We start from the raw sequence: 15,082 nt of genomic DNA, 5'->3' as shown, positions 1-15,082 counted from the left end.
TCTTATGTATATATATTTCTTCATATTCTTTTTTATTATTTATATTTATACAAGTGATATAATAGTATATACAATATATAATTATATAAAATATAATTATATAATTTAAATACAATCAATATATATTCATAGTATACAATATAAAAAATAAATTAGCATTAAGGAGATTTTCAGCTTTCAAATCTTTTAAGAGTTACATTTTTATTTTTTAAAGTTCAATTTTCTATTTTATAGGTATGGGCTTTCGCTTATATGTCTGAATGTACCCCAGGTATGTGCAGTGACCACAGAGACCAAATGGGAGCATCCGATCCTCTGTGAACTAAAGCTACAGATGCCTACAAGTTGCTCTGTGGGTGCTGGGCACTAAACAAGGATCCTCTGTAAGAGCAGCCAGTGCTCTTAACTCCAGACCCTTCTCTCCAGCGTCTGCAGGGTTATACATCTTAACCTTATCACAGATAGAGTTAACAGACTGACTAGAAGGTGAAACATGCCTTTTCTGAAACTGACTAAGAGCACTCTCTATGAGAGTCACCCCGGGTACATTGGCATTTTTGCCTCTCATTAACTGTGAGTGAGAAATTGACAACAGTGTATTTAGTCTTTGTTTCGCTGCTGTAACAGAATGCTTGACGAAATCAACCTTTGCCTCCCAGGTTTTAGAATACTGAGCTCCACAGTGAGGAAGCCTTGTGAAAAGCCTGAAGCAGCTGGCCACCAGGTGCCCACGCTCTGGAAGCCGAAGCACATGAAGTGGATGCTCAGTCACTTTCCCTCTATACATTCCAAGACTTAAGCCTAGGGGATGGTGACTCCCAATTTTTGTGGTGGGACGTCCATTTAAATTAATCTGATCAAAATGATCCCTTGTAGGCATGGCCAGCATCCTCTTTCCTACGTGATTCTAGGTCTTGTCAAGTTGATGATGTTGACCATCATGATTAACCATCCCAGATGACATCTTTTGGTGTTTTGAATTTTTCAAGACACAACATTTAAGAGTGCGTTTAGATTTCTCACTGTAGACTCTAGGGGTGAGGATGGCCGTGCTTTCTGGGTAAACCATGTAGAAACCATCCTGGGGTCAGTCGATACCAAAGACCAGAGCCCATCCTAGGGAAAGGGCTACTCGGGCAGATTTCATGGCTTCCTCTTATCTCTTGTGTGAGAATCTTGCAATTCTTCAGTGTGCTTCCTCTGGGATGGCAAGAACGGAGATTTCAACAGCCTTTAGTATCTTCACATCTTCTATTGCTAAATCACCGGGGACTCTTTACCATTGTTAGTTAAAAGCTTAATAACTGTGTTCGGTTAGGATATAATTAAATATTTGTTAATTGCCTCAGCTTTATTCCACAGAGTCTGCAGTTTTCAGGGTTTGTCTCAGTGTATGACCAGGAAACACAGGGATTTGGAATTTGCCAATGTTCTCTGAGTGTCAGCTCAGGGCAAATGAGGGGGCCCAAGACTCTAAGCATCAGACATAAGGAGACATTTTTAAAAGGGAGACAGCTGCTGCCCACGGAGCAAGAGTAGCAACAGTGTCTTATAAAGGCTGAAGAATGCAAGTACATGTCCATCTCTGTACTCACACTCTGACTCTGTGCCCTGGTTAACCTCACTGATGGGCACATAATGAACTTTAATCTGTAAGAGAGAGAGGCCCAAAATATCCATAAACACAGATATAGAGAGGCAAGTGTGCTAGATAATTTGATGTAGATGAGACACAACCTTAAGTCATTTGAGAAGAGGAAACCTCAATTTAGAAAATGCCTCTGTGGGACTTTTTTTTAAGTTATTGAACTCAGATCCTCGATTTCCCACAGAAAACATTTCAATGAGGATTTCCTTATCCACATCTGCTGTGATTTTTGCTTTGTGACCTGTAGTGTTCTCAGCTACAAACCCATGGCAGACATGACTAGCCAAATCTTTGCTTCTTCCTTGGGGTGGCTTGGTTTCTGGGGCAGCAGCTGCTCAATATTCATCTATGCGGGCTCTTTTATGTGTCCTAACCAAGGCTACCTGACTGGTCCTGGTCAATGGAATGTGAGACTTGTCATTCTGGAAAGGTCAGGTCTGAGAAGGGGGTGGGGCAGAAGAAAGAAGAGGAGAGACAAAGAAGAGAGAGAAGGGGAAGAAAGTGAAGAGGGAGGAGACAGAGAGAGAAGAGACAGAGAGAAAAGAGGAGAGAGAGAGAGAGAGAGAGAGACTGACAGAGACAGAGAGAGACAGAGAGAAGGAGCAAGAGAAGAGAGGAGTGACAGACAGAGAGATAGAGAGACAAAGAGAGCAACAGAGAGACAGAGAGATGGAGAGAACTGAGAGAGGAGACACCGAAGGGGCGAGGAGGAAGGAGAACTCTCATGTGTTGCTGTATTGACAGTGCCATCCTCAGTGCATCTCTGAGGAAGCCCGCAGTTTGCATATGATGCCAAAACATCCCATATGCTCTGGTTCTTTGGAGTAACCGAGTTTTGGGGTTATATATTATAAGTGTTCACTCAGCATACACAGAGCAAGCATACAAGCTTCAGTTCTGTGAGTCACATAGTTATCAAGAGCCTCAGACCCCGCAGACATGCAGAACATCTAGCATTTTGAAATGCTAGAATAGTGTTTGGGATTCTAACCAGAAAAGGAAGTTAGTAAGAAAATGAAGTAGATTAAGCTGAGACCATGTTTCAAGGAATCCCTGCCACAGGGTTATTCATCTTTCAATCTCAACAGAAGGTCTTCTGCTGTGGGTTGCATGTGAGGGTCCCAGGTATCTGAAAGAACAAAAACATTGGAAGACAAACTTGAGTTTCATTATGACACCACAGGAGCTATGCATCTTGATTTGTTTTTTAACAACGGGAAAATAGTTTGTTTTAAGGTAGATATAACTTCAGCTTGGGAATACTTGAAAGCTGGAAAACATTGATAGGGTTTACAGAGAAAACACTTGGTGAGGTAGACAAAGAAAAGGTGGGATTTTGTTTTGTTTTGTTTTTTGTTTTGAGACAGTCTCATGTAGAGCAGGCTGGTCTTGAACTGTATGACCATGTCACTGAAATGACCTTGAGTTTCTAATCCTCACATCTCCACCTCCCAGGTATTGGGATTTCAGAAATGTACCATCATGCCTGTCCAAATGACAGAATCTTGATTTGTCACCACTTGAGCCAGAGGGATAGCTTCGGAAAGATTTGCAAGAATAGTAAGGGGTCCATTGGGCCTCAACCAGGAATGAGGGAGTGCCCACAGGTTTCTCTCATTTGCTTTGAGCAAAGCAAGTCTGCCTTGCTCTGCACACTACTTCCTGATTTCAGGGACAGCATTCTTCCACAGCAGCAGCAGCAGCCTACAGGTCCGTGGCTCTCCATTTTATAGCTTTAGTAAACAAGGCTGGTCCAATCCAAAACCTGTTTTCTTCCAGCCCTCACACTGCAGAAGAGGGTGCTTACATCTACGTGCATGTGCGTGTTTCTAGAAGCGTTGAAGTTAGTAACATGGGAGCCAGAAGGCTAGCCATATGTATGAAGAATTTTCCGGAAAGGGATCAGCCTAGGGAAATTTGAATGCAAACTTACTGGTGTAGAAAGAAGCTCCTCTGGAGAGCTATAACTGTCTGGAGGCTTCTATCACTTGCTACCCTGTGAGGACTTCATATGGAGGCAAGAGTGGTAGATTTTAAATGTCTTGAGTTGTTCCAAGCATGTGATTTCTCTTCTGATAGAAACTTTGTCTTGGGCAGTAGTTACACTTGTGGCTCATCCCACTGTGATGGTTAGAGCATTGCCAATAAACAGAATCTATGGTCTCCTAGAAGAGTGGCCTCTGGGCTACCCTGTGGAGGATTATCTTTATTATGCTAATTGGTGTGAGAAGATCCATTGTAATTGTGGGAGGTGCCATTCCCTGGGTGGGATTATCCTAGATTTTATCAAACGGAGAAGGTGAGCTGAGACTTTTTATTCATCCATCTCTTTATTCTTCTGATGTAGATGAGGTGTGAGCAACTGCTTCAAGCTCCTGAAACCTCACTTCCCTACCACGATGGAGTGTCCCTTCAAACTGTGAGCCAGAATCCAGCCTTTCTTGCAGAACTTGCTTTTGTCATTGTTAGGATTCTGTCTAGGCTCCGCCCCATAGTTACCTGGCAACAGCCAGGTGTGCCAACCCACTATAAAAGGGGCTGTTTGTCCCCTCCTCTCTCTCTTGCTCCTTCTCTGTCCTCTCTCACCTTCCACATCTCTCCTTATTCTCTTCCCCACCTCCATGTGCTCATGGCCAGCCTTTACTCCTCTCCTTTCTCTATCTCTACTGCCCTCTCAGCTCCCCTCCCCATGCCCTAAATAAATTCTATTCTATCCTATACTGTCAATGTGGCTGGTCCCTCAGGGGGAAGGGATGCCTTGTCATAGCTCCCCCACACCCTTCACCAAACATATTCCTTCTTTCTTTATTTTTATAAAACACACTCAGCATGTTTATCACAGTAACAGGAGAAGAAAAAGACACCCACTAACTACAAGCTTTTAAAAATAAAATTTTCCAGTCCCATATATATGTATGTTATTGAAGAGGTCAGCTCAGGGCATTTGGAAAATTCTACCAGACCCCAGAGCATAAAGACCCCTCCCTTCCTGGAAGGGAGAGAAGGTCAATGGAGCACGTAGATGCCCCTCCCTTCCTGGATTACATTCCTCAGGAAAACCGCAGGGCAGACTGACCATTGGCCATCTACAGACAAGGGAAGTCCTTTCCACCTCATTTCCTAAGGACCAATCAGTTTAAAAGTCACACTGTTCTGCCAATCACATTTTACCTAGTGGCTGTTGCTCTATTCTACCCCTGAAAACTGTATAAAAACTGGCCAAATGGTCTCCCTGAAGCCACTGCCTCTTCTTCGGGTGCAGGATGACCCCAGCTTGCTGGGACAATAAATTCTTCTTGCTTTTGCATCAATTCCTGGCTCTGAGTTGTTCACTCAGGGGGTCCGTGGTAGCTAAGGCTCATGGGAGTCTTACGTTATTTTTTTTCAGTAATTCCATTTCTAGGAAAACACACTTAGCCAATAATCAAAAATGTAAACAAAATGTCCAACTCTAACAAAATTTTTATATGAGTAAGATTTGAGAAATGCCTTAAAATTTCAATAATAAAAGAATCATTCAGATAGTAAAATATATAATACATAGAAGGTAGTCAAAATTGATAGGTTATTTCTGTGCTGCTTGTGAAACGAGTCAATTCAAGCCAGATTAGGTTACATTAAAGGCAGATTTATTGGGAAGCTGCTCTCAGGCAAATTCACTGACCCCCAAGGATTGAGGCCAGGGGAGTCACCATGGGGAAGGGGAGGGAGAGAGAAAGAAAGGGCTTGCAAGCAGAGAGAGAAGAGGAAAAGAGAGGGGGAGGGACCAAAATATCTGGATTATATATGGAGGAGCCTCTGGGGGAAGGGCAGCCCAGCCACTGGGCTGGAAAGTTCAGGGTTGGGGGGTAGGGTATGCTAGGTAGGGACTAAGGGATGCTGGGAGAACCTGGAGACCAGGTCTACTTTGATATGTAAAATATGCTCCTCAGTCCTTTGTCCCAGTCTGAAACTAAACAATAATGTGTTGTAAGGAAAAAAAAAATATAAACAAGCAAGCATGACCTTGCTGCACTTAAGTTAAAAAGATATATTTGTAGGATACACGTCAAGTTGTGGGAACTATCACAGTATCTACTACAAGTTGCACTTCTGGAGTCCTTTTCTGGATTTATACATGTTTGTCTTCTCTTAACCTCAGTGACCTTTCAGGTTTAACAGAGTCCCAGAAGGACAGAGTGGCCACTTTTTTTCTTTTTTTTTTTTTAAACTGGCTTCACTACTGAGATAAGGAATAGGAGTTGGTATCCTGGCAACAGAAACGTGTATAAGGTAATGCTGTTTGGCTTGGATCCTTTGCATCAGAGTTTTGACACAGATTTATCTGGTTTGCCTAAAACGATGCTACAGATAATATCTGCATAGTCAGAATGTGTGTAAACTGTATTTTCTGAGACCCGGTTCTAAGGAACCTTTAACTTTATGCTTTGTCGTTTTCTCTGTACAGGGATTCCTACCGCCTATATGTGGGGCGGGATCAGCGGACCCTGTTTAAGAAAATGCGAGCTTCCGCAGCATTTTCTCTCAAGGAAGAGTGAAGAGAAGCCCTTGCTTGCTGACGAGCCTAGTTTGCCCTTTGTTGCTGCTGGAGCAGAAAATGGTTTATTTCAGCTTACAATATTCGGGTGAGTCGAATCACTGAGGGCAAGTCAGCGCAGGAGCCAGGAAGAATTGAAGGGAGAATATGGAAGACCACTGCTTCCTGGCTTGCTCATCCACCTTTCTTGTGTAGTCCAGGGCTACAACAGCCTCCTACATTGAGGAGCTATCCAGAAGATGCCCCAGAGACGCTCGCATGTCAACTTAATGGAGTCAATTCCTCAGCTGAGTTTCTCTCCTCCCGGCTGTCTCTAGTTTGTGTAATTTGACAAAGCCTAGCCAGAAGAGACTGTGGTACACATGGACCCAAGCTTCCAAGGACGTAGGTAGATGGCAGGGATACTCTGGATCCCTTTACAAGGATTCATCATCTGAATGAGCAACGTGGCTGAATTTCAGGGAGATGTCTACCTCAAGCGACCTCATAAGAGGTCCAGAGGTCGCTTGCTTTATCTTCACCAAAGTCATTCATAGTAAAGGAAACAGAGAGCACAGTGTTTGGTGCTGGACCAGAACAAAGGACTGAGGAGCATATTTTACATATCGAAGCAGCTTGGACTCCAGGTTCTCCCAGCATTCCTCAGTCCCTTTCTGGCATACCCTGCACCCCAACCTTGAATTTTCCACCCCAGGTGCTGGGCTGCCCTTCTCCCAGAGGCTTTCCCTATATAATCCAGACTTTTTAATATTCCTTTTCTCTTCTCCTTCTCTCAATTTGTGTACGCCCCCACCCCCCACCCCTTTTCCCATTGCGACTCCCTTGGCCTCAATTATTGGGGCCAGTGAACTCACCTAAGAGCAGCTTCCCAATAAACGTGCCTTTAGTATAATCTAATCTGGTTTGAATTGGCAATTTTAACCCACAACAGAGAAATAACCTATCACACAGTAGACACAGCCATGTCCTTTCTGGACTTTCCTAGGTGTCCTTCCCACAGGAAGGACTGTGGGATTTGAGCAGAGTCATTGAGGAATCTTCCTGATCCCAGTGTTTCCCTTGCCTAAGATTCTCCCAACCCTTCATCAGCCAACTGGTTTGCTGGCCACGCTGTCCCTCTGGGACTCTGTTAAACTGGAAAGGTCACTGAGGTTAAGAAAAGACAACGATGTATAAATCCAGGAAGGACGCCACATGCATAGCTTGTGGTGCTAGATCCTACGACAGTTCACACAGATTGATGTATAGTCTAGAAATACTTTTTTACTTCAAATTACAGCAGTGCCACGCTTGCTTGCTTATATATTTTTTTTCATTTCACAGCATATGTGACTACCTAATATTTATTACATATTTTGCTACTTGAATGATTCCCTTATTATTAAAAATTGAAGGCATTCCTCCAATCTTACTCATATAAAAATGTTATGTATGTTAGAGTTGAACCTCTTGTTTACCGTTTTAATTTTTTGACTAAGTATGCTGTCCTAGAAATGGAATTTCTGGAGCAAAAATTGATCCTAAAAAATTCATATTTTTTTCCTGTAAGCATCCATTTGCCCTCCATAAAAAACAAACAAACAAACAAACAACAACAACAACAACAAAACCCCAGGATTTTACACTCACACTAACAGTGTAAAGGGAGTAATAATTAGCAATATTTTCAGAAAATAGTGTTTTTAAAATTGTAAATGCTGGTTATTGTATATCTGAAACATTCTGTAAGAGCTTTTCTATCGTTATTAAACACTTACTTTTGTTTGTGTGTGAATTGTGTACACACCCTTGCACACAATAATGTAGGCTAATTGGTTTTCAGTTGTGTTAACTATTCATCTGTTAAAGGTAATAGCTTCCAATTTTTGTAGAACTTATTTTTACATAAAAGTATAAATTTATGTTGTTTGATAGGATCAGATCCTCCCTACCTTCCTTTCTTTAACAGTTTCTTACTTTACTGTTAAGTTAAGAAGAAAATGTCAAGCTGTCAGATTATATCCACATGGAGAGAATTCTCTCCCCTACTGTATTTATGGTGGTGAATTACTATGCTCTTGTAAAGATGTGATTCAATTGCCTTCTGGTTTTTATTATCGTTGAGAAGCCAGGTGTAAACATTTCTAGGGCTTTTTAAAAGTTAGAGTGCATTTTCTGACTCTTTTGAAGTCTCTTCCTTTGTCTTTGGGTTCCAGCAGTTTTCTGGTCTGTCTGTCCATCTGTCTGTTTGTCTCCTCTCCCCACATAACTCTATACCTACTGTTGTGAATCTGTCTTGTCCAAGTCATGTCTGTATTCTCTTCTGGTCAACCATTTTCTTTGTGTAGTTCAGGTTGGCCTTGAGCTTGCTATGTATTGCAGCTGCCATTTGACCCCTGATCCTCTTCCTTGAACTTGGAGATGATCCTCTGTTAATTTTGGAGGTAGTTGTGTCCAATAGTTTTTTTGTTTTTTAAATATAGACGCTTATAATTCTATGCAATGGGTGATTTTTGGACCCTAAATGCTTATGTTAAGAAAGAAAAAAGTCTTCTGTAATTGAAAGGATGATATATTTTCATGATTCTTTATGTATTAAATAGCACACATCTTACTGAGAAGAACACTATTAGCTCTTATGACTTAAAATTCCATAATAGATTTAGTTTCACATTCACATGCTCTTAGGACTGGAACAATATCTTTAGACCCCAGTTTTTCTTTCACATTAAGCTACACTTTTCATTTGCTTCAAAGTTCCTAGCTTTGGTTTATACTGTAAATATTTTTTCTACCCTTATCTGATTACAGTCTCCTGAAACAGAGACTTCCTCATGTGTTTGTCTGCATTAATTTGGCCCTTTGGAGACTCTTTCCTTTCAAGTTAAATTTTTCTTAATGTATTCTGATGACATCATGATGATCAGCCACCGGATACATGAGTATCTGAAGATGTTAAAGAAAGCACAGTTAATTTGTGAGAATGAAGCCAATAAATTATAAAGGCTAATGTTAAAGACATAGGCGTAATGGAGGCATGGTGGTGAATGCCAAATGTTTCCAAAGGTTTGCTTGCTATTTCCACTGATAATGGATGAGAACCTTATAATTAAAAAAATAAAACACTGATTTCTGTGTGTGTGTGTGTGTGCACATGTGCACACATGTTTTCTTAAGTTCCTGACCAGCAATGGTACTGAGAAGTCCCACTTCCAATGAACTGTCAGATGCCAACGTCCAGAAATCCACGGTTGGTTCCAGTCAGCTTTTTCTGTGCCAACCACATCTCCGGTTTGTATTTCTGATTAAACTTATGCCTCACTTCCTGTTTGGGAGCCAATCGAGTTGGAGATCCGCACTGACTGACTGAACTTGTGGCTCTTCTTCATTCGCTCTTCCTTCAACCAGCCACTTGGGTTCTCATCCCTCCGGGCAGTCTGTTCGGTTTGGGGATCCTCTCCACTCTCATGGGCTCCCTATTGCCTGCTCTCCCTAGCATCGGTTTTCACTGATTTCCATGGAGCTCTCTGGATTGAGGGTCACTTATCAACACGTTCCAGGTCTACGATGTCAAGAGCCACTATCCTTGCTCATTTGCTCCGTCCTTTGTGTGAGGATCGCTTTAAAATTAAACATTTTTTGGGGGGGAGGGGTGGATTTAGGATGTCAGAGGAACTAAATCTTTGTTAAGCCACCTTGTACCTGGAACCCAACCAGTTTTCTTTTTGAAACTGTCTCTAATATGCCATTTGATAGCTCATCTCCCTGCTTCATTTAACATGGTATAGTAGTTGATTTGGGAGATGAATTTACTTGGGCTTGTTAGTGTTGCAGACAGCAGTATAGATGAGAAAGGCTCATTCTTGTGGGAGCAGGAACAACAAAAAAAAGAGTTTACACTCCATCTACTGCCAACATCTACTCTGAGACATTGTCGAAAATAATTGAGACTTCTCATAGGTGAGAGAGATTTACAATGCTGTCTATAACATTTTATTGCAGAGACAAATGCCTGTAGAATTCAGAGAATGGAGTCTCCTGGAAGACTACAGGTAAATTACTTTGGAGTTTCAGTGGCTTCTTCAATATTTGCCTACCAGTTTTTGCCTAAGCCAAAGCTTTCAAGCCCTGGCTCCTGCCTGTTTATTGAAGTAAATATATTCCATGCCTCCTTGTCAACCTAAAGAAAAGCTAGTTGCTGTGCACGCTCGCTTGGGTTAGCTTATCGTTTTGATATTCTAAACAAAGGTAACTGCAGGCCCTGTACACTGAACCGAAATGGCTGTAAATAACCATAAAACTTAAAGCCAGGATTTACCACAACATGTGGCTTCCCATTAAGGTTTGGTGTGGATTCTTTAAACTGAAAATATTTGAGGGGCTGGTTTCTTGTCCTCTGAAGCAGCTTTCTAAGGCTCCCCGCTGGCCCAACTACTTGGTTATTTAATTAACAATAGCTGTCACAGGCTTCTGTTAGTTTTCAGCTAAAGCTTTAGGAAAATATGAAGCTGTTCTTTGAAACCCACGTGTTTGTAGAGGACAGGGGCTCCCAGGTACCTTTGGTGGCTGCCCCCACTAAGATGGAAATACACAGTCTGAATATTCCCTGGCAAGGCTGGGTCTTGCACCCAGATTTCTGGTTCAAAAGATACGGCCAATGCGAATAGTGTACTTACTAAGCAGGCAACATGGACCAGGTTCTGTTGCTAATGAGATCAACACTGCTTTAACACGATTCTTCACAAACCTGATGATATCAGTCTTTATCTTAGATTCAAGCTAACAACATCTTCTTTAAATATTGAATCCTTAGGATTTTGCACATATATTTATTTAAGTGTTCATCAATGGGCGAATGAGTAAGGAAGTGTGACATAAATCCATGATGGGGCCTCATTCGGCCATAAAGAACAGCGATGAAATGGACAATCACCGTGGAAATGAAGGAAGTCCAGATTCCCAGAGACAGATATTGAATGCTTCTTCTCAGATGTGCAGCCTAAATCTTGCATGGAAACATAGCACCGTCCATGTGTGTCTATGACGTAAAGGCAGAAGGGGACAGGGAAGTAATGAGATCATCAGGAGTAAGGGAAATGGGGGCTCAGGGAGAGTATGGGCAGGATTGTCACACTGCTTTATACACTTGAAAGGAATTATCTTTATGAAATTCAGTGCTATGTTCAAAGGACAGATGGCAGTGAAAATTTCCTAGGAAGAAGGTCATTGATCCTGTGACACCAAACCCACTTAAAAGAGGCATTGTGGGTATTAAGATGTACTTGGGTGAGATTTCACATGGATACATTAGCTCTGTGTATTGAAACTCTTCTCTTGGTTGTAGGGTATGACAGAGGCTCAGGAATTTCCATACAGATGAGACAATGGTTGAGATTAAAATCTAGATTTTCATTTGTAGTTGTGGCTCCACCAGGGTAACAGAAAGTGCACATTAATTCTGAGCTAGCAACACAAACAACATGGAGTTGAAGCAGGAAGGGGATGTGTTGGGGGTGTGGGGGTGGCTCATAGAGGGAAGTGGGAGTGGACAGGATCATGCATATTTCATTGTACACCTGTGTGAAATCCTAAAGAAAAAAGAATACCATGATAAAATAAATAAAAATAAGGAAAAACATACTGCATGTGGTATTAAAACAGAAAGTGATCCTAAGGGGGCAGCAGAGTGGATGAGGGGAGGAAGCAGAAGAGTCAAGAAATGACAAAATGAATCCCAGTCTTTGTATGCTAATATACAGGCAAGACCTTACCAAAGAGGAGGGGGAGGGGGAGGAAAAGGAGGAGAAGGAGGAGCAAGAGGAGGAACAAGAGGAGGAGAAAGGAGAAGGGGAGGAGGGGAGCAGGAGAAGGAAGAGGAGAAGGAAGGGGAAGGGTAGGAGAAGGAGTAGGAGGAGGAGCAGGAGCAAGAGGAGAAGGAAGAGGTGGAGGAAGAAGAGGAGGAAGAGGAGGGGGAGGCTGAGAAAGGATGGGGGGAGGAGGAAGAGGACAAAAGACAAAATGAACCCACTGAATTGTTCTAGATTTCCATTCTTTCTAGAGGGTTTGTGTGTAGCAATAAAGACAGTTCTTTCTTATCCAAAAAAGCATTTCTTTTACAGTTTAAGTTAGCATCTAACCTATTAGATGATTAAAAATTAGATAAGTTTTAAACAAAGTGTATTTTGTGGTTTCCTGCCTCTGTCTTGCTCCCACCCTCTATCCTTGTTCAGTCTCAGCTGCCCACTCTGACGCTCTCTTTCCCTCTCTCTTCTTCCATGTGTCCTCTCCTTCATCCTCATTGTAGGATATCACTCTCTCCTGGTCTCCTTTCTTGACATTTAGACCTCACCCAGACTTATATCTGATCACCTACATATGTACACATAACAGGATGTGGTTGATACGTGGGAAAAGACATTTGGTTGTTTTCTTTCTCTCAGGGATTTGGAGCTATCAGCTTTCCTGAAATTTTTATTTTTCTTTGCAGTTAAATAATATCCCTCTGTGTATCTGTAGCACACATGTATCTTTAGCTGTTGCTGGATATCTTGGCTGCTCTTTGTCCCTTGCTGTCACGAATAGAGCAGTAATTAACATGGATGTGTGAGTGTCTGTGGTGTCATCTGGAGTCCTTAGGATATATGCCTAGCCGAGGAATATCTGGTATATACAGAGATATTTTTACATTTCACTTGTTGTACAGAATGGTATGATAGGGTTGGTAGAAACTCAACATGGCTACCTTGACTCCTGCTCCAAAGCAAGGGGCTTCTATGGTTGGAGAAGAAGACAGCTTGTGGTGAAGGGCTAGGGCCTAGATGGATGTGGGCTTGTTTTGTACCCAGTATATGACTTGGGCAAGGTCATCGATGTCAGTGAGCCCCAGAGTTCTCATTTGTAAGTGAAGCACTAGGATATTATGAGATAGCTACACTTCCATACAAGACCCCTGTCCCAACTCCAATAGGTTAACTACTTCACAATGCTCACAAGAGTAAAGGATGATGAAATATTGATTTTTTTTGGGGGGGGGAGAAAGGGTGCTATTCCCTACTAAAGACTTTACAGCTCTTAGCCAGGGCCTGCTGACATTTATAAGCAGAGTGTGTATGAATAGAATAATTGTGTCAGTGAAGTGGACACTTTTCCAGCCCTTGAGCCCCCGCCGCATGTGCTCTGGTTTCTACTTGTCCACTCTCTGTCTCACACTTCTCCAGGTGTTCACTCCTTCAGGAATCTCTGAGATGAAACAGTTATGGTCTTCAGGCAACCCGTTGAACCTTTCCTTTTTCTATATGAAGGAGTTGAGATCCAGATAAAGCAGTTCCTTGAAAGCATGAGATCAGGATAAAGAATTCTATGCATGAAAGCCTGGGCTTTTACTCTTTTATTGCTTAAGCAGGCACAGAACCCAACAGTCCAGCCACCATTTCCCCTCACGGTGTGCATCCTCCGCATTTGGCTTGATCTGTCTCCTCCAGGAATAGAGAAAACTCAAGGAAGCCCCCCTCACCCCACCCAATAACTCTGTGAGACTTCCAAGTCTCTGTGGTCTACAGAAACAAAGCAGAAAGACAAACATCCATGAGGACGTCACTGTCAAAATCCACACTCATGAGCCTCTGAAAAACCCAAGATATCCTGGATAAGAGCATGGTCAGTGGTTTTCTGTAGGTCCCAGCCAAGCCTTATGACTTCCATGATCATAACTCACAGCCTGGGTCCAGATGTCAGAATCCCATGAGGAGTCTTGGCTCTTTTCTTCCCTGGAGTCACAAAGTCACAAGTCACTCTTAGTCACTCTTCTCTCTCTCTCTCTCTCTCTCTCTCTCTCTCTCTCTCTCTCTCTCATTGGTTATTTTCTTTCTTTACATTTCAAATGTTATCCCCTTTCCCAGTCTCCCCCATGCCTGGAAACCCCCATACCATCCTCCCCCTGCTTCTATGAGGGTATTTCTCCACTCATCCACCCACTCCTGCCTCTCCGCCCTTGAATTCTTCTACGCTGAGGAATCTATCTAGCCTTCAAAGAACCAAGGACCTCTCTTCCCATTGATGAAGACCATTCTCTGCTAAGTATGCTGCTGGAGTAATGGCTTCCTCCACGTGTACTCCTTGGTTGGTGGCTTAGTTCCTGGGAGTCAGAGTCTGCTTGGTTGATACTGTTGTTCTTCCTATGGGGCTGCAAACCCCTTCAGCTCCTTCAGCCCTTTCTCTAACTCCTCCATTGGGGACCTGGCGCTCATTCCAATGGTTGGCTGTGAGCATCCACCTCTGTATTTGTAAGGCTCTGGCAGAGCCTTTAAGGAGACAGCTATATCAGGCTTCTTTTAGCAAACAAGTCACTCTTCTTAAATAATTAACGAGAATGATCTCAGATCATAGGGTTTCCCAGCCAAACTGTTGAATCTCTGAAGCAAAGACTGGAAATAGCAAAGATCTTCCTAAGCACAATGATGGAGGGTATGGAATCCAGACACTGAACTTTGTGCCCCTTTCCCATCATGCATTGTAAAACTGTGCCTGACAAAGACTTTGCCATTCATGCAGAAGGAGATGCTCCTAGGGAAGTGACATCAGGACTAGCACTTTACATTCTCCCACACATTCTGATACAGGTGACATCTACACACCAAGGGTGTATTCAAAATCTACCATGAAGCTGGAAATGTGGTGCACACTTAATTAGCAGTCTTTGCCTTTAGTAATTCACACTTGGAACAGCCTTAGCTTAACAGAGGTTGGCTATAATGGAATCATGTGATAGAGAAGAGCTAGAGGTACCAAAGCAATTATATCACCAAGTGAGAAAGATGAGTTCACATGAGATGCAATGAAGGAGAGACACCTAGGTTTATTTCCTTCTCACATAAACAAGGTTTGGAGGTGGATGGTCCTAAATGTCTGGTGTCTTTACA

Source organism: Mus caroli, unplaced genomic scaffold (assembly GCF_978045245.1).
Source record: "Mus caroli unplaced genomic scaffold, Mus_caroli_1 scaffold_9, whole genome shotgun sequence".
NCBI classification, from domain to species: Eukaryota; Metazoa; Chordata; class Mammalia; order Rodentia; family Muridae; genus Mus; species Mus caroli.
The sequence above is the reverse complement of the archived record's forward strand: the minus strand, read 5'-3'. Positions refer to the sequence as shown.